The sequence below is a fragment of the Bison bison genome, unplaced genomic scaffold, assembly GCF_000754665.1.
Source record: "Bison bison bison isolate TAMUID 2011002044 unplaced genomic scaffold, Bison_UMD1.0 scf7180017864333, whole genome shotgun sequence".
In the NCBI taxonomy this organism is placed as follows: domain Eukaryota; kingdom Metazoa; phylum Chordata; class Mammalia; order Artiodactyla; family Bovidae; genus Bison; species Bison bison.
This window is the reverse complement of record NW_011494905.1, coordinates 4,469,209-4,492,145: the sequence shown is the minus strand read 5'-3', so window position 1 is coordinate 4,492,145 and position 22,937 is coordinate 4,469,209. Positions and strand designations below refer to the sequence as shown.

General features: G+C 43.0%; 1 protein-coding gene across 1 annotated transcript in view; it reads right to left on the bottom strand.

The window, feature by feature from the left end:
* Positions 1-6,086, bottom strand: part of TPRG1 (tumor protein p63 regulated 1) — a 189,789-nt gene extending 183,703 nt beyond the window's left edge. The window contains exon 1 of the mRNA XM_010853939.1: positions 6,009-6,086. The gene's annotated coding sequence lies outside the window, so the exon portion shown is untranslated. The remainder of the gene's footprint in view (positions 1-6,008) is intronic.
* Positions 6,087-22,937: the final 16,851 nt, after the last annotated feature.

Here is a 22,937-nt window from a genome sequence, read left to right as displayed (position 1 = left end):
GCCCGAGGAGCATGCCTTCAGTTCGCCATGTGCACCCAAATCCCTTCTCAGTTTCTAATTCCAGGGAAACTGAATCAAGGCAGATCTCGACTAATAGCCAGATGAAGAGAAATAAGATATTTACTTGGAGCAAGCCTAGCCAGTGCCTGGCACAGAAAGGCCCAATCAGTACTAATGACAAAAGTCAAAGCCTAGCAATGGTAAACTCACTACCTGATATAACCTCACACCCCATCTATATTGTGCTCTGACCATCAGAACAAATAGTTTCCTTAAGGGATGTTTCCCTGTATACATCATGGTCCTTTGCCCTATTTCTCTCCTCTAGAGTCATCTGAGCCACACCTGATACCACTTTCATAAGAGAGCTATGCAAATAATAGAGCAGCGATCCTGCTCCTTCCAAGGTGTTCTCTTCACTGAAGGAACATTCCCAGTCAAGCAGACACAACTGCCCCACCATCACACAGTCCTTTGTAAAGAAAAATGCCCTTGTACAATCTTCACTGAGTGATGGGGGTTCCCTCTGGTATTTATAGGCTAGAACCTGCTTCTGGCCAAAGGTGCTAGATCAGAAAGTGCCCACAGCCTAAGAATTACCAAAATATAGGCTAATAAGCAGCTATGGAATCACTTGAAGAACACAAGCTACCCAACCAGGGATTATGGTAATTAGCCACAATAATATGATTATGTCTTTCCAGATTATATAACATGGAACAAATGATGCAGCTTATAGAATGCAAAGAATAGACTCTAAGAGGAGCAGAAACTGATGGAGTAGCTGGGTTGCATTGACGATAAAGCACAAATCAAGGCAAGTGTGTCCTGGCTCCCATAGTCCTTAGAGCAGATCTAAGTCACTCTGTTGGATGCAGACCACCTTCCTATTCCAGGAGCTGTGTGGACTAATGGTTAAGGTTTGCCTGGCTCCCAGTAAACCCAGAGGCCTATTTCCATGTATGTATATGTCATTAAAAATGTTCTTCAGTGATCTGATCTAACTGGGTTTGAGTTTCCTTTTTTTTTCAGCAAAGAGAGCTTAACATCCTCAGTTGTTGTTCAGTTGCTAAGTGGTGTCTGACTCTTTGCGACCCAATGAACTGCAGCATGCCAGGCTTCCTTGTCCTTCACTATCTTTGGAGTTTGCTCAAACTCATGTCCATTGAGTTGGAGATCCCATCCAATCATCTTATCCTCTGTTACCCCAGTCTTCTACACCCTCAGTAATTAAATACAAAGTAATACCCTATTGTAAGGCCCTTTGCAATGCTGTGGTTTTAGCTATATTTAGGATGAGTTCTGACTTCATAATACATCTCCAACATACAGACATTATATAGTGAGAAGACTGCTGCTGGATATCAACTCCACCTCTTAAGGCAGCTTCCTCTGCATGGGTGAGGCTGAGTAACACAGTGTCCGAGAACTGTGACACCCACCTGCTCCTCTGAACGCCTGAACTTACTGAACCTCAAGGACAAGCAGCACTACGGGACGCCTTTTGGAGGCATGCTTTCCATTTGAATCGTCTGTGCTGATCTTTGCCCAGACATCTTGAGAAATGAATGGGAGCCAACACTGGACTTTTACTAATTGAAAATTGCTCAGCAGTTCCCATCAAAAGATTGGGGCTTTTTTTGTTTTTGGTTCCTGAGACAAAATAGAAGAAATCTAACCCTAACCCTAAAGGAGATCAGTCCTGGGTGTTCATTGGAAAGACTGATGCCAAAAGCTGAAACTCCAATACTTTGGCCACCTCATGCGAAGAGCTGACTCACTGGAAAAGACCCTGATGCTGGGAGGGATTGGGGGCAGGAAGGGAAGGGGACGACAGAGGATGAGATGGCTGGATGGCATCACCGACTTGATGGACATGAATCTGAGTGAACTCCAGGAGTTGATGATGGACAGGGAGGCCTGGCGTGCTGCGATTCATGGGGTCGCAAAGAGTTGGACACGACTGGGCGACTGAACTGAACTGAACTGAACTGAAGGCACTGTCAGAGATGGAAGGTCCTAGAGAGTCGGTGTCCTCATTTCACAGGTGGAAAACTGAGATTCTAAGATGAGTGACTTAGCCAGGCTCACCTATGTGGGAGCTGGAAAGCCAGAGCTCTAATACAGCTGTGATAACCTCTAGCCTTGCTCTCTCCACCAGCGTCCACTCCTTCCTGCCCCCAGGGGTCTATGGAGGACGCTGAGCAACCCCAGACTGTATGTGAGCACCACTGCACTGTGCTTGGGCTTCCCAGCTGGTGCTAGTGGTAAAGAACCCACCTGCCAATGAAGACGTAACAGACATGGGTTGGATCCCTGGGTTGGGAACATCCCCTGGAGGAGGGCATGGCAACCCACTCCAGTATTCTTGCCTGGAGAATCCCATAGACTTACTGATTTTCATTTGAAATTAGCCCGGGGGGTGGGAAAAAAGTTGCATCTTGTCTTAAGGAAACTTTACTGAGGGCCCATATGTCTTCTATATCTGTATGAGTTCTTAGAAATATATTGAAAATCCATTGAGAAAAGTAATTATTGATCATGTACTGTGAGTCAGGTTCCAAACCAACACTGAAGGCTCCTTCCCCCCTTGACAAAGGGAGACAAGCATCAAAACCAAGTTACATCTGAGTGAGGTAAGTGAGCAGTGAACAAGCGTTCGTAGGAATCCATATAATGTGCAAAGACCCTCCCACCTCACTGCTTTTCATCAAGGACTATAGGATAAGCTACATTTCCTCTCTCCTTAATAAGACACAGAACAGCGAGCCCCATTCACTCTAAAGTGTGATATTCACTCAGCTAATGTTCATTGAACTTGGCACTGAGTACATAAAAGGACACTGGCCAGTGTGTCCTCAGGAAAATCACAATTTAACTTAAGCAATCCAGGTGGGAGTCGGTGCTGAAGTCGTTGTTCGACCGTGTGGAAAATTCTGTGTACATAATCAAGCCCTGGGAAAAGTCTGAGTGGAAGTTAACATCGTCTTGTGAAAACCTCCAAGAAAAGGTGGGGGCCTGAGTTGGAAAGATGTGGCAGATGTCAGCTGCCAGATGGCAAGAAGGAGGCAGTTCCGGACACAAGCTTGAAACAGAGAAGCTAGTGTGGGAAGGTGAGAGCAAACTGACCCCATCATGCAGAGCGAGTGGGCAAGGCGCGAGGAGAGACATGGAGCAGGAGAGGGCGGAGAGGACGCTCTGCGCAGTGGGTGGCATTTGGGTTTTGCCTCTGAAAGTGTCGATCTGAAAGGGCAAGAAGATAACTACTTGGGGGGAACAAAGCAGCTTTTGGCTACAGGGGGGCCGTCTCTCTTGATCAATTCTCCCACTGAAATCCCTCTTCTTACAGCAAATGCCATCCAGAGGCGACAAGGCTTTACAGGACAGCAAGACAAGCAGCTCTGCATAATTCAGCCACTCATTACAAGGTCTTGACTGCTTTCCCAGAGTGCAGTTCTCAGAATGAAGGCAACAAATTACATGCCATTAGTAAGAGCCAAAAAATTCCTTCTCAAAACTCCATCATAGATGGTCTGTGGGCCGAGGATGGCATGTGTGCTGCACATATTGAATGTGAATTAGTATATTGGGCAGCAGATAAATGATGCTTAATAGACACTGCAGAGATGACTGGTCTCTTCCTACATGTCACCTTCCTACATGTACCCTCTTGCAACGAGAGCCAGGGACCAGGTGATATAGGTTTTGTGTTTAAGAAAGTTAATGTATTAATATAATGGGGGTGAGCATAAAATAAAGTTTAATGTAAGCAGCTCTAATGAAAAGCGTAGGAAAGAAGTCAGTCTGAAAAGGCTACATACTATATATGATTTCAACTGTATGACATTCTGGAAAGGCAAAACTTGGGAGACAATAAAGAGGTCAGTGGTTACCAGGGAGTGGGGAAAGGGATGAACGCAGAAGGTTTTTAGGTCAGTAAAACTCTAATGCAAACTCTGTGCTTTGGTTGATTATGATATGTCAGTAGAGGTTCATGGGTAATCGGTGGTAATGAACATACTCCTCTGGGGACAGCTGTTAGTAAATGGGGGAAGCCACACATGTGCAATGGCAAGGAATACATAGGAAGTCTCTCTATCTTCCTCTTAATTAAGCTGTGAACCTAACACTGGCCCAAAAATCAGTATCTTTTAAAATATCAAGAATAAGTAACATAATTTTTGTCATTAATTTAAAATATAGGAAAATATCTAGGACCTAATATATGAGACTCGTATCATAGGAAGGACAGGACGTGGTTAGCTCTAGAATCAGAACAGGAAAGGTCATGTTAGTGAAGGGACCGCCCACAGTGGTAGGTATTAAACTATGTTTTGCTGGGCTTTAATATTGCCCCAAAGCATTTACATGCACCAAGGAAGGGAGATGGAGGGTGGGAGACAATTCAGGCTCTCGACCATCACTTCTGCTTCACCCTGAATATCTATGGCTTCAGCTAGTTCACATATGGGTTCCATAGGAGACTTCAAATAACTAAAGGGTCTAGAGGCTTGAAAGCATATGTATAGACACTTGTCCAGATTACTTTACCACTGAAACCTGGTCCCATATTTTCCTGCTAACTCATCTTATATGGACTCATTGCCTTACTCAGACATTCAAAGTCTTTCATGGCCTGGCCTCAACCTTCTTCCAGCTTTTGTCTATAACTTCTTTCCCACATTCCTTACTTACCAACCAGACTACCTAACAGTTTACACTCCTAAAATGATGCTTTTTAAGATACAATTACTTGCTAACATATCAGGTTCTTCCATTAGACGGGGAGCTCTTCAAGTTGTTGTTCAGTCACTCAGTCATGTCTGACTCTCTGTGACCCCATGGACTGCAGCATTCCACGGAAGGGCAGGCTTCCCTGTCCTTCACTATCTCCCAGAGTTTGCTCAGACTCATGTCCATTGAGTCAATGATGCCATCTGACCATCTCATCCTGTCGCCCCCTTCTCCTCCTGCCTTCAATCTTTCCCAGCATCAGGGTCTTTTCCAGTGAGCCAGCTCTTCACATCAGGAGGCTTGGAGTATTGGAGCTTCAGCTTCAGCATGAGTCCTTCTAATGAATATTCAGGACTGATTTCCTTTACGATTGACTAGTTTGATCTCCTTGCTGTCCAAGAGACTCTCAAGAGTGTTCTCAAGCATCACAGTTCAAAGCAACAATTCTTTGATGCTCAGTCTTCTTTATGGTCCTTCTTAATGCTCTTCAAGGGCAGGAACCATATTTTGTTCATTATAAGGGAGAAAAGTGGGCCCCTTCTCCAAAGTGTTGGTTGAGCAAACGTTCTCATTTGAACTGCAGTAACCAGAAGTTCCCACCAGATGGCAGTGTGCGGACACTTTTCCCTTACCAACCAGGAGGGAGGGGGAAGGTTAGGGCAAATTGCCTTTCATCTCTGTCCTTGCAGACTGACAAACAAATCTCCGCAGACATCAGAGCTTGTGACTGGGCAGGAGACGTCACATCGTGAATCAGAACCTCAGGCGGCTGCTGTATTCCCTCGATACCGCCTCTCTCTGAAAATTTTCCTTCTGGAGGCTGAGAAAGGATTATTCTAGTCTGTGTTCTAGGACAGAGGAACTTGGAGTTGAGTTTGATTGTCACAGGCACACGATGACCATCTTTTCAGCACTTTGGAGAACTGGCCACCAACACCCACTGATTGCTGCCATCTGTTGAGGTTTCTTAACCTCCTGCCCAGCCCCACCTACTACGACCAGGCAGCAAGCAGAAGTCAGCCAAACATGTCAGCTAACTTCTGAAGACAGCGGCTTCCCCAAGTTCCCTGGATAATCAGCTCAGGAGACCTTTAGGTGCCCTAAGTCTGCAGCCCCTCACCTCTTTACCTGGGGACCCTGTGCTCTGCTCTGGAATGTCTCAGAAGAAAAGGGCTCCCAAATAGAAGACAGCCCCAGGCCAACTGAAAAACAAGGAGAAATATCTCCAAAGGACCTTCCAGACTCGAAGTGCCCCGGTGCAAAAAGGGCCTTACCTTTTCACTTCCTTCTGTTTCTGTAGGCCTCTGATCTCACCACAGTCCACAAAGGCAGGTGCCTTCCCTTCTTGCTACTTTGAAAGCTTCTGTGTTTTGTCTCCCATCATCCAAAATGCTCTAGCCCCTCTAAATTTGTCCTGTTCCTACAGACCTCCTTTTCTTCACTGCTAGAGTAGAGATTATAATTGGATATAAGTCAAGAAGATTCTGGAGATTTCAACTTCTTTTAATCAAACAAGGTCTCAGTTCTAAGGGCATCTCCCTGAGATGGGTCTCACTGCTAACTCTGCTGCACCCTGAGCAACACACCTCATTCAGTGGATAGAAGGGTAGTTAAGACCCAAGCTCTGGAGTCAGCAGACGTGGGTCAGATTCTGCCTCTGCCACACCCTAACTACTTGACCTTGGGTGAGTTGTTCAACCTCTCCAAATCTTAGCTTCCTCATCTATAGAATGGAGGAAGTATCTACATATCTCAGAGGGATGTTGTGCTCATAAAATAAGGCTTGTGAAGTATTTAAGCACAGTACCAATTCAAGGGGCATTAAATAAACGCTCGGACTCACTATTAGCATTAGCAGAAATATCCTGCAGAAGACACAGCTCGCTAGAAGTAATTCTTGGTGTTACATTCTGGAGAAGGAAATGGCAACCCACTCCAGTATTCTTGCATGGAAAATTCCATGGACAGACGAGCCTGGTAGGCTACAGTCTATGGGGTCACAAAAAGTCGGACACAGCTGAGCCACTTCACTTCACATTCAGCAAAGCTGCAGAAACATCTAAAGACTCCAAAAGCTTTTCATAAATCCTGTTGGGACCTATCCCTTCAATGAGATCCGTTTTGCTTTTATTTGTTTAGTGTTTTATTCAGTAGGATCTAACTGAGCTTATAAGCTGTGGCAAGCTCACTGGAGGCCAGGAAGGTACGTATGAGATGCAGTCTCTGTCCTCAAAGAATTCAGAGTACATTGAGGAGCCCATCCATAAGCAATTATAATGTAGTGGGATCTGTGCTTTAACCTGGGTAAACACACCATCCTGCAGATGCAGAAGGAGGGAGCCTGAGATCCGACACATCTTGCAAGGCATTGTCAGTCCTTCATGCTCTAACTCTAGCCTTCCTGGCAGTGTCTAATCCAAGAAATAATTATCTTCCTGACAGTACACTATGGTATCTCAGATCTCTAATCGTGGCACTGACTATGCTCTCTCAATGCAATGTCCACCTACCTGGAAATCTACCAGCACTCTAAGTTTCTGCCTAAAGATAGCAACCTGTGAGAAGTCTTCCTCAGTCACCCTAGAGAGACTTGAGGGCTTCTCCACAGCAACGGTGAGCTCACTGAAAGTTGGGGCAGCATACTTTTACCTTGGTCTCTAGCACTTGACTCAGTGGCCAATGCAAAACTGGCTTTCAGCAGTGATGGTGCACAAAGAAACCTGCCTCTATGCACCACGCTCCCCAACCCCTTGTAACCAGCACTGCCCTCATTTCAGCCAGTACAGGGAAAAAACCAACCCACTGAATCAAGGGTCTACTGTCACCCAGATCCATTATAGGGACTCTATACTGTTACAGAAAAGTTTCTGTTGTCATCCAAAGTTTCTTTCCTTTTAATGCCCACCAGTTTGGGCCTGGTTTTACTCTTTAGAACAAAGCAGAATAAATAAGTTCATATTCTCTTCAACATAGCAATCCTTCAAATATATGAAGATATCAGACAAATATAATATCAGTATAAAACCCTCATTTGTGTCTTTTCCTTTTCAAACACACACAGCTAATTAAGTCATCATTAACACACATTTTTTAAGTGCCTAACATATGCTGAGTACTTCATAGAAGCTTTGAGCATCATAAATTTAGTCTTGATATCTTCAACAACACCAGCATATACATACCTATGTTTTGATATATTTCATCGTGTTGGTTTCATTTCTGTGTTCTAGGAATCCTAGATCATTTTAGATACTAATGCCTCACTATTATTATTAATATTGCACTAATTTACTAAAAATATATGCCATGTATATGTTTATATAGGCTTCTTTTTAGATACTCATATTGAGCTGAAAAGCTAAGTGACCATCTTGCTTTTTTACAGGTAATGAGATTGAACCATCAGAGATTAACCCCTGTTCAATGTTATCTTGCTGATAGGGGCCAGAGACAAAGATAAGGTCAACTCAGCCTCCCTCCAAGGCCAGGGCTCCTTCCACTGTATGTACAATGCCACTTCTTGGTGTCAATCTGCAGCATTTACTTTTCATTTTAGTTCGGTGTCATCTGCAAATTTGGACATTTCCCCTTCTAGAGAACCTTTGAAATCATGAGTGAAAAATATTGGCCAGAAAAAAAAGGCTTCAGTCCTTGCCAGAGATCACTTTCTAGCTGACATGGAGCTGTTAGCAACCCTTAAGAGACATTTTTATTACCCAACTGTGAAACCAGTGAATATATGACATGATCCTGCTCATATGTCACCGTCTTATGCAAAAATCACTTTACAGGAGGCAGTGTGAAATCTGTTGCTAAAACTTCCTCACCCTACTGATTTACCAATGTAGTGGCACAATAAGAAAAGGAAATGTGGTGTGTCTAGCACGACCCGTTAGTAGTAAACTTGAATGAACTTCTAGCGATCAGAGCCTTTGCTTCAAAATGCCCATGAATCAATTGTGTAAGGTTCCAAAATTTCAGCAGGAGCTTAGATAAAACTCATATTCCCATCTTCAGTGTTTAGTCCTTTGTTATGATGCCAAGTAAACCCCTTTATTCACAGGGGAAACCCTTGTGAACTTGTCAGAATATGATCTGTTCCCAGGGCTGTTGACAAGCATCCTCAGTGACACTGACTGCTCAGTTTGATGCAGAATGTCCCACTTCTTCATTTTGGTACACGATGTTACATCTGTATTTCATGCACCTTTTTCTTTCATTGCTTATATGTCACGCAGGCTGTTTGGCTAAAATTTCCTAACCCCCAAATTAAAGGCTAAAAGTGACTTCAAATGGTAGGAATAAACTGTTGTCTAAGAGGTGTGTGGATCTCAGAAGTTCACTTACAGGAAACAGCTTTCTTGCCCCTTGTATTCCCAGTGCCAGGAGCATAGTAAGCGCTCAAGATGTGTTTGTTACAGCAAATGGGGAGGAGATACAACTTCAGACCAAAAAATAAAAGCATGAAAATATGTACGCCTTTAGGAGAGGGAACTCAAAGTTTTAAACTCATACTAAAATGTGTATGACTGATATGAGAGACTTTCTGGACACTAGGTCTTGTTGGAAAACTGTGGGAAGAGTTCCTGAAGATTTTTAAAGGAGGATGGAAAAGCCTCAGAGAGAAGAAAGGGAAGGGAAAAGTAAAAGGGCCAGGAGCTACCCTGAAAGCAATAGAATAAGTTATAATGTTGGAGACAGAAGCCCAAGGTTCAAGCTCTGTGTCTACTGTTAGCTGTTTGCCATTGAATAAGTTTCACACCTTAACAGAGCCTCAATCTTGAGGGACGTGACAGAAACATGAAGTCACATCTCCCAGAAGTGTGTGAGCATCTAATGAGATTAAAAATATGAAAGTACTTTATCAAATCAGCATCACTTACACCCAAATCTGTGTTGGGGTCCGCCTGAATAAAACCAGTGGGATCACAAGAGTATTGTGAGGATGGATTAAGAGATTGCTATGTACCTGTGAGCTTTCAGGCAAACTTGAAAAACGTTGAGCCTTACCAAGTTGAGAGGCCAGTGCTTATGCAGTATTGGAGCAACTGAGAGATATAGCCATACAAGCATTCCTCCAGCTCCAAGTCCTCTAGTCAAATAAAACTGAGCACATCCTAAACTGAACCTAGACTTTTTTGCTGAGAATCAGCCATCCTAATTCTGTTACTGATAGAACTGTATCTTAAGCCACTGAAGCCTGAAATCTGTGTCTTGATTGTTAACCTTCTACCAATCTAAGGACAGTAGGGGTGGACAGAATTGATGCATGTAACTTTTATCCTGAGACATCTTTTATCTGCTGTGAGCCCTAATATTCTCATCTGTTGAATGGAGACAATTCCACCTGCCTTACTGGGTTTTAGCATTTTATGAGAATCAACTGATTCATGTAAAAGTTTTTTTAAAACGGTAAAATCCTCTGAAAACAAAAAGGTATTTTTTAATATTTACAATAGTGTAAGACTAATCCTGGGCTTTCCTGGTGACCAAGTGTGATAAAGAATTCACCTGCCAAGCAGGAGATACGGGTTCGATCTCTGGGTTGAGAAGTACCCTGGAGAAGGAAATGGCAACCCACTCCAGTATTCTTGCCTGGGAAATTCCATGGACAGAGGAGCCTGGCAGGGTACAGCCCATGGGGTTGCAAGAGGGTCAGATATGACTTAGCGCCTAAATAACAAGACTAACCCTAGAGACTGACTGTGTCTAATCTGCACAAAGAAAGCTGAGCCCAAAAAATCTGCCATTTAGTAATACCAAAAGATACTGGTTCAAAAAATTCTGAGTACCACTTGGGTAATTGTTCCACTTGTTATCTAGCTAAATAGCTTGAATCTATGGAGTTTTGATGCTGAAAGAATTAAGGAAATCATTACCACATTAAAGGTGCAAAAATTTTTTAAATATATTAATGAGGTGGTGGGAAGTGTGCTGACAGTGAAGTCGATCTGGAAGTGTTTGGTTTCCCTAATTAAACGGAGCTAATGAGTTTCTTCACGGAGCCTGAGCGCTGGGCTAAACAGTCTAACAAGCCTTGGATTTCTGTGATCTCAATAAGAAATGACCAACTGGCAGCTGAAAATAACCTGCGTCATGGAATGACTCATCCTTCACACCTTTGGGTGGAAGCTCTGCATCAGAAGGCAGAAGGAACTTGCAAGCACTCTGTGGGGCTCAAGTCAGATCCTTTGAGGTCTCCAGAAGCTGCAGACACCTCATGACAAGGGATCTTAACATCATATCACAATGAGGCAAGGAGAATCGCAAAGTGAAAGCTACTCTAGATGACAGATCAGGGCTAGGAAAAAACTGACAAAGAGGAGATGGAGTTAAATTTAATCAACATTCATTGAGCCTGGAGGTGTGTAGTAGTATCAGTTCAGTTCAGTCGTGTCCGACTCTATGCGACCCCATGAATCGCAGCACTCCAGGCCTCCTTGTCCATCACCAACTCCTGGAGTTCACGCAGACTCACATCCATCGATCGGTGATGCCATCCAGCCATCTCATCCTCTGTCGTCCCCTTCTCCTCCTGCCCCCAATCCCTCCCAGCATCAGGGTCTTTTCCAATGAGTCAACTCTTCGCATGAGGTGGCCAAAGTATTGGAGTTTCAGCCTCAGCATCAGTCTTTCCAATGAACACTCAGGACTGGTCTCCTTTAGGATGGACTGGTTGGATCTCCTTGCAGTCCAAGGGACTCTCAAGAGTCTTCTCCAATACCACAGTTCAAAAGCATCAATTCTTCAGCACTTAGCTATCTTCACAGTCCAACTCTCACATCTATACATGACCACTGGAAAAACCATAGCCTTGACTAGACGGACCTTTGTTGGCAAAGTAATATCTCTGCTTTTCAATATGCTATCTAGGTTGGTCATAACTTTCTTTCCAAGGAGTAAGCATCTTTTAATTTCATGGCTGCAATCACCATATGCAGTAATTTTGGAGCCCCCAAAAATAAAGTCTGACACTTTTCCCACTGTTTCCCCATCTATTTCCCGTGAAGTGGGACCAGATGCCATGATCTTCGTTTTCTGAATGTTGAGCTTTAAGCCAACTTTTTCACTCTCCTCTTTCACTTTCATCAAGAGGCTTTTGAGTTCCTCTTCACTTTCTGCCATAAGGGTGGTGTCATCTGCATATCTGAGGTTATTGATATTTCTCCCAGCACTCTTGATTCCCTCTTGTGCTTCTTCCAGCCCAGCATTTCTCATGATGTACTCTGCATATAAGTTAAAAAAGCAGGGTGACAATATACAGCCTTGACATACTCCTTTTCCTATTTGGAACCAGTCTGTTGTTCCATGTCCAGTTCTAACTGTTGCTTCCTGACCTGCACACAGATTTCTCAAGAGGCAGGTCAGGTGGTCTGGTACTCCCACCTCTTGAAGAATTTCCCACAGTTTATCGTGATCCACACAGTCGAAGGCTTTGGCATAGTCAATAAAGCAGAAATAGATGTTTTTCTGGAACTCTCTTGCTTTTTCCATGATCCAGCGGATGTTGGCAATTTGATCTCTGGCTCCTTTGCCTTTTCTAAAACCAGCTTGAACATCTGGAAGTTCACGGTTCACATATTGCTGAAGCCTGGCTTGGAGAATTTTGAGCATTACTTTACTAGTGTGTGAGATGAGTGCAATTGTGCGGTAGTTTGAGCATTTTTTGGCATTGCCTTTCTTTGGAATTGGAATGAAAACTGACCTGTTCCAGTCCTGTAGCCACTGCTGAGTTTTCCAAATTTGCTGGCATATTGAGTGCAGCACTTTCACAACGTCATCTTTCAGAATTTGAAATAGCTCAACTGGAATTCCATCACCTCTACTAGCTTTGTTCGTAGTGATGCTTTCTAAGGCCCACTTGACTTCACATTCCAGGATGTCTGATTCTAGGTGACTGATCACACCATCGTGATTATCTGGGTCGTGAAGATCTTGTTTGTACAGTTCTTCTGTGTATTCTTGCCATCTCTTCTTAATATCTTCTGCTTCTGTTAGGTCCATACCATTTCTGTCCTTTATCGAGCCCATCTTTGCATGAAATGTTTCCTTAGTATCTCTGATTTTCTAGAAGAGATCTCTAGTCTTTCCCATTCTGTTGTTTTCCTCTATTTCTTTGCATTGATTGCTGAGGAAGGCTTTCTTATCTCTCCTTGCTATTCTTTGGAACTCTGCATTCAGATGGGAGTATCTTTCCTTTTCTCCTTTCCTTTTCACTTCTCTTCTTTTCACAGCTATTTGTGAGGCCTCCTTAGACAGCCATTTTGCTTTTTTGCATTTCTTTTACATGGGGATGGTCTTCATCCCTGTCTCCTGTACAATGTCATGAACTTCTCCATCCATAGTTCTTCATGTACTCTATCAGATCTAGTCCCTTAAATCTATTTCTCACTTCCACTGTATAATCATAAGGGATTTGATTTAGGTCATACCTGAATGGTCTAGTGGTTTTCCCTACTTTCTTCAATTTAAGTCTGTATATAGAGACATAAAAGGTATACCTCTGCCCTCCTCAGACAAGCTTTCTAACAAGTTAAGGAGGTAGATACAATTTTTAGAAACTAAAAGACCATTTAGAGCATCCTCAGTGCCTCCATGGTTTCTCCAGGTATAATCAATCTCTCAACATAGATTATGAAGCCATTTAAGATGTAGCCCCACCTTGAGCTTCTCAGACATGGTGTCCTCTCAGACCTGTGTGTGTGTGTGTGTGTGTGTGTGTGTGTGTGTGTGTGCATGCTGCCCCCTTTGCCTGAAATGCCCTGTTTTTGCCTCTGGCCTTAGAGAACCATCCTTAGTGGGGCTGCCTAGTCTGTGAAGCCCTTCCTGATCACCCTTTCTTATCACTCTGTTGCTCACAGTTCCTTAAACTCTCCAAACTCCTTCCCGCCTACCAGACTTTGCGCTTTCCCATCTCTCCCATTCTTATTCCTACTCAGTGCTCAGGTGTCCACCTAAACTCAGCACAGAGAAGCATTGCTTGATGTCCCACAGCATCTAAGTCAGGGTCTCATCTTATTTTCTGCTAGAATCCTGTTTTCTTCCTTCATTACACTTATGGCAGCCTTTAAGTGAGTAATAAATAATAAATTGTGGCTTAATGTGTTTGCCGGCTTCCTTGTGGCAAGAATGGATTATTTACCACTACCTCCTGGTACATAGCACTGTGTCTGGCACACAAATAATTTTTAAGCGAATGAATGAATTTCTCCATGTTACCCTGATCCTCCAAAATACCTTAGAACATTGAAAGAATGTTATCTTCCAGTACTCTGGTGTCTCAGTCACTGTGCAAGTGATTCCACATCCAGTAAAACTTATAAAAATTTCTGATTTACAGAAGAGTTGCACAATGAGGGTATCAGCCTCCTTGAAGTAATGATTTTCTCTGTGAAATGATGCAGATACCTGGAGGCATGAAGCTTCACTTCCCCATTGAACTGAAAGCATCACATGATTCTTTGAAAATTGCTGTCTATGAATTTCCCAAGGGGAGGCTTTTTAGTAAAGCTCCCTGAAGTCTGGTGAAACATCACTCATTGTCAGGTAGGATCCAACCTGGTCCTATAACACGCTCTCTCCAAAAAGTGTGCTCTGTGTGACGGACACACCTAAACAAGTTCGAGAAGAGGGGCCGGACTAGAAAAGAAGGGACTCAGTGCTGTACCAGACAAGGATGCTGAAGGCACGGGAGGTGCTAAATGAGAGCAGAGAGTGTTTGCAGGGTGTCTGATAGCCTCTTATCGCTCAATTCAACTTTGGTTGTGTATCCCAGAGGAAAGGCTCCAGGTGGGGAGAGGTTTGTCTTTATTTAATATGAGGAAAAACTGTTTCACAGAGTTGTGCAGAAGAGAATGGGCTGCCTTAGAAAGGTCTGACATTTTGCACAGAAAGGATGCAAGACCAGAACAATAGAACAATGGAGGTTGAATCTGTAAGAGACATGACGTATCTGAATGAACAATGGGGATGGTATCCAACAGGTGATGAATACTAATGAGCATCGTTGATTGGATCAGGTGTATGCTTAGATATTTAACCTCCACAGCATCCTAAGCTGTGAGATATTCCTTTTACCCTCCACTTCACAGATGAAGAAACTAAGGCACACAAAGCTTAAGCATGGGCCTTAGGTTACCACACCAGGAATGGAATCAGGATTCAAGCCCAGGTTCATCTGACTCCAAAGCCCATGCTCCAAAGACTGCTAAAATCCCCTGCAAATCTAATACTCTGTGACTTTTTTGCATATTGAGATATCAAGAAAAAAATCAATAAACCAGTCTCTAATGTAACTAATGAAGCTGAGTCCTTTGCTTTCTCCCTTCCATTGTCCTCCATTGCAATTCATATGCTTATGAGTACAGAGCATCTAACCGGGTTTCAAGTTTCCTGTGTGTCTCTGTGTGTACGTGTGCATAGATCTGACAGGGCTAGTTCATTTCAAGTAACCGAGTATGTCTTTGGACAGCTCTTGTCAAGATCCAATAGAAGAGCCAATTCCAAAAATATGTTCCTTTAGTGGTTTTTTAGGGTTCTCTGCTCTGCACGGATTGACAATGTGGTAACAAGAGACATTCTGGAGACTGGATTTAATGCAACCATATGCTAGACAGAATGAGAACCCATATTGCAGCAGACCAGCCGGTACATTTCCATGTTAACAGAAGCTTGATTGCAAATTACATTTAGTCTCAACAGCTCAGTTCACTGCACACAGATGCCATGGGGGACTGTAAAGTTAGCGAGATGTGGGGGAGTACGACTAACATTTTTTTTGGAAAAAAAAAAAAATCCTTCAGCTGATAGAATGCCAAGGAGCATCAGCGCTGATGCTGAAAAGAAAATGCTGCTATATTTGTTTTGCCAGGAAAGGAAAAATAATCATTGTCGCGAGTTGTTAGTCAAATTATGAATACGAGCTCGGCTGGTAATTGTCTGATAATACAAACAGTGATATTAGGGCTGTCAGAGCTGCATATACGGTTTGACAGCTAACATGTACATGCTCTCTGAATGAGGAGTTGGTTCACTGATTCCAAAAGTTAAGCAGACAGAAGGGCGGGTGATAGAAGAGAGTTTCCCCAGGATCCTGGCTTTACATCCAGGACTGGATCTGGGTCAGCTTCCCAAAGTGTGGCCAGCATCTCCCCCATGCAGAGATGGATTTGCAGGATTATAGAAGAGCACAAAATGAGTCTGGGTTGCAGGTCTGTCTCTTACTTTCTGTGCAACCCCGGGTAAGTCATTTAACCTCTCTGGGTATAGGTTTTCCCACACCTAAAATGGGGCTGATGATACTCCAACAGGTCCTCTTCCCAAGGATATGGTGAAGCTTGTATGTGAGCATACAGTAAACACATGCTGCTCTATAAATGTTGGGGCTATAAGTTGCCTACTTGGCTGGGTTTCGTTTTGTTCCCATTTTAAGAGTCGAGCTGAAATGATTTCTTGTCCATTGTCTCATGGCTGGAGCAGAGTTTTTGTCTAGGCATGAGCAGTTTTCAGTTAGAATCATTCATCTACTTTCTTTGAAGAGTCTAGACACCCTGCACCTCTCACCTAGAACCTATCATTGACTCTTTTATAACATTCATTTCCCATCAGGAAACTAGAAAGCTTTCACCAAATTCCATCAAGGATGCAGGATGCCTTTATTCTCTTCACCCTCCTGTTTTCCAGGTTCCAAGCTGCAGTAGAGACTATTCTGCTCAATAATACATGTTCTCCCCTGAGCCACTAATTCCCAGAACCCTGTTGCAGCTAAGAGTGGCCATGGGCTAGGTTCTGGCCATAGGAACATGAACAGGAGTGAAGTCTATGGCTTCCTAGCCTTACCTTTAATCTTCTTGCCTCATTCTCTTTCTCCATCCACTAGCTGAGTGGCAAACACTCAAGAACCTGCAGAAGGACAGATGGAAGTAAATTGGGCCCCTGAATGACTGCCTGGAGCATAAGTCCCTGCCAATCTAGTCTAGGCTCTGAAGTGAGCGAGAAAATCTGCTCTCTTCATCCACTGAGGTTCATGGGTTGGTTGTTAAAATAGCTAGCCTATCTTAAAACCCAAGTGGTCATCTATTTTATCTCACTATACAAAATGTGCTGTTACCAGAAACACAGTGAACATCTCATCAAATACATCCTGAACACTCCATGCACTTCCATGCCTCCAAGCCTTTGCTTATATGCGATGTTTTCCACTGCTTCCCTCATGCCCCTCAACCCCACCTGTATGCTTTGCTACTGAGCAAGCTCTCACTTCTAGGGTTCAGCTCTGAAGAACCCACTCATATGGAGTTAATTGCTTGCTTTCTTTGGATTTTCACAAAATTTGTATATGCCCCTTGTTGGATTACGGGGCTTCCCCAGTGTCTCAGATGATAAAGAATCTGCCTGCAATTCAGGAGACCTGGGTTCAGTCCCTGGGGCAAGAAGATCCCCTGGAGAAGGGAATGGCTACCCACTTCAGTATTCCTGCCTAGAGAATGTCATGGACAGAAGAGCCTGATGGGCTATAGTCTGTGGAGTCACAAAAGATTCGGACATGATTGAGTAACTAACACTGGTTGGCTTGTAGTGGTATTATGCTTGACATATATCTCCCTCCTCTTAAGGCAGAGAATCTGTCTCATCAAACTCTTGATGAATGCATCTTTCCTCTTTTACTTCTATTTTCTTTCTTCCACTACCTGTGGGATTAGGTGCCCTGGAGCTGTGTCTTCAGCTTAAAGATGAAGGGGCACAGAGGCAAATGTAAGCACCTCTTAACTTAATGAGCTCTCCTCCTACAACTCAGGAAAAGAAAGATCACATCTTCCTTTCTACACATCCACCTTCCAAGGCCTGTACTTGATACCTAAAGAGATTTAAGGAGGAGGATCCTGGCCTGAGAAAAGTCCATAGAGCATGTGGTGGGTATGAAGGATGCCCCTATGAATGGAGGCCTCCTCCCTCTCCCTGATCATCCTGCCCCCCTCACCTTGCCACCCCACTGGGATCTCTACCGATGATCCTTCAAACAGCAATAGGCAGTTATGGCCAGCGCAGCCTGTCAATCAGGGCTGCTTGGAAGATACAAATGTAGAGTTCTGTTCACAGCAGGGTGAGATGCTCACATCAAACACCGCTTTGTACCACTTAAGGACGCCCTGCTGAGTTCCAGCTCTAAGGGAACAAGCTTGTCTTGTTTTTGTTTTTCCAGTGACTGTTGCTCTTGTTCCTTGTTTTGGTTTGGAATCTGTTTCCCTCCTACCACTTTGGAGTTTTCTGAGACTGGTTTATTTTCTTACCTTCTTCTGTTTGTTACTTTGGGTTTTTATATATGTCGCTCTCACAGCCATCCACATAGGCAATAGCTATTTATTTTTAGTTAACTCCTAAAGAGTGCTAGGCAATTCTCCATCAGCAGTGAGGCAAAAGGATGACAAAATTAGGGTCCTGGTTTGAGAATGAGCAACCCAGCTGAGTCCCAGCTCTAGCACCTGGGACTAATCACTTCAGCTTAGTCTCTTGATCTCTAAAATAGGAATAAAAGTATGAATGTAGTTCCTCTAGACTGTAAGCTCAATCAGAGCAGGGATCATATCCATTTTGTTCAAAATTGAACATATTCAGTGCTTGGTATGTTGTAGGTCCTCCATAAAGATTGTTCAGTGACTGGCTGTTGCAGAGACCAAATAAGGTAATACACATATTAAAAAAAAAAAAAAAAACTATAAATCCTATAGTGCTACACACAGGAAAGTGTCAGTATTGCACAGATGTGGAGTGCATGGACTGTCCTCAAACTGAGAGCTACTTAGCTATTTTAAGATATTGACAGATACTTTAGTTAATGTGTTTCAAATATGCATAATATCCTTGGAGTGGCCCAGGGATGCAATTCAAATAGGAGACAAGGCAGAGAGGTAATTTCTGAATCTCTTAACAGAGATGAAGAAAAGGCAGGCTGTGTTAGAAAAGACTGTAATGTTCCTAAGCAGAAGAATTACACGTCAGAGGGGAACCTTATGCTCACTTGTTCTAGCAAAATAGGTTTTATTGGCTGGCCAAGGTCATTGGAATCTAGAGTTGGAGAAGAATTCTCTCAAAGGCACATTATTGCTTACTGTGTTTTATATTTATTTATAACCCCACCAAATCTGAAAAATGACTTATGGCAGAACTTGTCCAAACAGATAATCCCGGCTGACATTTGAGTTGGTCCCATCTCTCATCTCATAGACGGGGGAACAAAGAAACTGATGTGTCCAAGGTAACTCAGCTGGGTGACAGTCACTGCTAACTGCATTGCTCAGTAAATATGAGGGTTGATACTGAAGCTTCGAAAATCTTCCCTAATATCCACTCTCCAGGAGTGACTCTGCTCTCCCTGATCTCTTTCATACAGATCTGGTACTGTAATATACTCATCACATCGCCCCTTCTCAATGCTTCCCTGTCCCAGCATAACCCACATGGGTTGTCGTCTATACCAGGTAGCAGTGGGGGAGGTAAGGAGGCTGGAGATACTGTCGTAGAACTGCAAGCTTGTGTACTGCATGAAGTTCACTAAGCCTCCACCATAATATACTCAGTCAATACTGAAGGAAGTGAAAGAGAACAGAATCACCACTCCAGACTTGGGACAGAGAAATAAATAAAATATAGTCTCCAGCCCTTAAGGAGCTTAGAATTTATTGGCAGATATACACAAACGCACACAACTAGAATGTAATTTCAACATTATAAGAGACTCAAGTACACAGTCCTCTGAGAGCTCAGGCATTATGCTGGGATGTGGGATCAAAGAAGACTTCAGAGAATAGGAGATATTTGAACTGGGCTGTGAAACATACGTAGGATTTCCCCAGATGGCCAGTCAGGGAGAAGGGTGCTCTAAGGAAAGGAAATAACAAGTTCAGTGACCAAGAGGGGTGGACACATGTGACAATGATAGGGGGCTACAGTTCATCTGGGATGACTATCTAGTATCTTCCTGGAGATGCTCTGGGTAAAAAAATATTCTATGGCAAATAATTATGGGATATGCATCCTGTATTCCTATTTAGAAATTTAAAATGTGTATTTGTCTATCAAAGGCTCTGAGAAATAAATTAGGAGGCTACATAGCCAGTCCAGAGAAATACTGTGGAAGGCCTGAAGAGGGACTGTGGCAGTGCGTACAAAAAGGCATGCATGTGAGAGCGATTTCAGAGGACAAAGATCTAAGATGTACCAAATGCAGAAGAGGAATGGATTTAAGAGGATCTGGTTTTAGCTTGTTGGACTGAATAGATGGTAGCACAATTTGAGAAATTTTTGAGGAAAATAACACAGACCTTGTTTCAGTCCTGTTGAATGTGAGCTGACTATGGGGCAATCACATGAAGATGTTAGCAGATAGCTGACAAGTCAGGTCTAGGTTCCAGAGGTGATTCTGAAGTTCAAGAAGATGCTGGACAACATTATAACCTTTATGGAAAAGATCAAGCATTGGACAGGGCATTGGATTGGATAAGATCCAAGATCCCTTTTGGCCCCAAGCTAGTATGACATTATAGCCAGAGGGCCCTGCTGACGAGTATAGACAGTCCAGTCTCTGCCTAATGATCAAGTCCAAGAGCATAATCTCTTGCAGCTGGTCATGGAAGTAATGACTGCAGAGGAGTTTGACATCGGCACACATTTCAATGAACAGAACTGGTTTTAAAAGAAATGTCTTTCACTAGTAAAAGTCTGTAATGACCCTGTAAAATGGCTCCATTTCTTTGATCCTGGCCTCACTGGGGAGAAACAATGGAAATACAGGATATGCAAGAAACATCATGGAAGCAGTGTGTTCCTTGCAAACTCACTTTATTGACCTTTCCTAGTATCCATGCAGCCTGGGAGAGTGGAGACAGCCCTGGGCTGAAAATCAGGTAGCCGAGGTCCTGACTGTTTCATTAAATCACTTTATGTCCTTTGGAAAATTACCTACCTGCTATGTATCTCAATGGGCTTCCCAGGTGGCTCAGTGGTAAAGAATCTGCCTGCCAATGCAGAAGCCATCAGGAGATGAGAGTTTGATAGCTGGGTCAGGAAAATCCCCTGGAGGAGGAAATGGCAACCCATTCCAGTATTCTTGCTGGGATAATCCCATGGACAGAGGAGTCTGGAGAGCAAAGAGTTAGAAGCGACTGAGTGAGCACACGTGCAAATGTTTCTATGCCTCAACTTAACAACAACATTAGAATAACATTATACGCAATGTTTATTCCTAAGTTTGTCAGGAAGTTTCAGTGAGATAGGTTTGTTTTGGGGTTTTTGTCTATTTAAAAGGATAAATTTTTAAAATTTTTATTTGAGTACAATGTTGTATCAGTTTCTGCTATACAGCAAAGTGAACCAGTTATACATATACATATATCCCCTTTCATTGTTTTTTAATTTCTTTTTAACTGGAGCATAATTGCTTTACAGTGCTGTGTTAGTTTCTGCTATGCAACAACTTATAGCTCCTCAGCTATAAATATACATATATCCCCTTGAGATGGGTTTATTTTGTGAAAGATAATATTAGCAATGGAGACCACCTGTTCTAAATATACATCTTAAACTATCGGAGTCTCAAATGGCCCTGGACACTGAATCACAGGATAGACTCACTTTGCAGATGGGAAACCAAGTCCCAGGGAGGACAGGTGACTTAACCAAGATCAGACAATAGGAAGCTAAGCAGTGTCAGCAGATAGGAACATGTTCTTCCTTCTAAGTACTAGTGCCTTCCAAATACCAAGAGCTGGGGCCATGGATGGAAAGAAACCATAGGCTAGAAAAAAAATGTAGTTGAGTAGCCAACCTATAGTATTCAGAACCCCAACCATTAAATCAAGTCTACGGTGCAAGAAAGCCAGCTAAAACAATTTGCCCCGTATTTCTACAAAGTGAGCAATCTTCCTTTGTGTCAAACTGGGTTTGCCACAGCTGAATCTCTCTGACCCCTCAGCTCAGTGACTTCAACAAACAATAACATGTTCTATAATGGTGAGCATTTTTATATTGATAGCTTCACTGACTAGATTAGATGTTTAGACATATGAACTTCACCTTCTCTTGTAGATCTCCACTCTAACTCCAGAGGGAATGTTCTAGATGGAGAGCAATGAGCTATATTCTGATACCAAATATCTGTGGGAGGGTTTCCCACACCAACCCATTGTCCAGCTATCTAACACTAATGACTTGGGGTTATGGTGAACCCCACAGGTTAAGAGATCATTTCCACAAGACTGTCCCCAAGTCAGATGCCAGTTTTACCATGCATACTTCTGACCAAACAGTTATTAATTCAGGGGGTTCCCACAACCTTCTCCTCATGTTTGATAATTTGCCATAATAACTCACAGAACTTAGGAAAACACTACTTACTATCACAGATTTATTATAAAGGAAACAAGAATCGCCAAATGGAAGAGATGCATAGGGCTACATATCGGGGAAGAAGCATGGAGCCTTTCTGCCCTTTGTGTGTGCTACCCTGTCAGTACCTCATCGTGTTCAGCAGCCTGGAAATTCACCAAACCCCATTGTTTAGGGGCAGTTATGGAGGTTTCCTAACATTGGGATGATTGGTTAAATCATTGGTCATCAGTGTTTAATTCAAGCTCCAGACCTTCTTCCTGTTCCAGAGGTTGGGAGATAGGTCTCAAAGTACCAGGACTCTAATCATATCTAGATCTCTTTTCAGCAAACAGCTCCCATCCCAAAGCTATCTAGGGACCCCCAAATATCAGTTATCACATTGAAAAAAAAAAAAAAAAGACATTCCTATCAACCAGGAAATTCTAAGGGATTTAGAAGCTCTATATTGGAAGATCAAAAGATGCTCTTATTACTTCTATCACTCAAGAAATTACAAGGGTTTTAGCAGCTTTATGCCAAGAACCGGGGACAAAAACTAAATAATGTATATTTCTTATTATGCCATAGTAGCCACACTTGATTTAAGCAAGTGTCTCCTAACTGACGCTTCTGGATCTGGTTCCTCTTTCAACTTTTCTCCCCACAGTTGACATTACTGTCCTCCTGTAGTGTCATTGTTCCTCCCCCTCCCCAATTCCGCAGCACACAGGGCGAGATCCACATCTTCATCTTGGCATTCAAAGCCCTTTTGGATCTGGTTGCAATCTGTCTTTCTAGCTTTATTTCTTCTACTCCATTATTTGTATCCCACATCACTG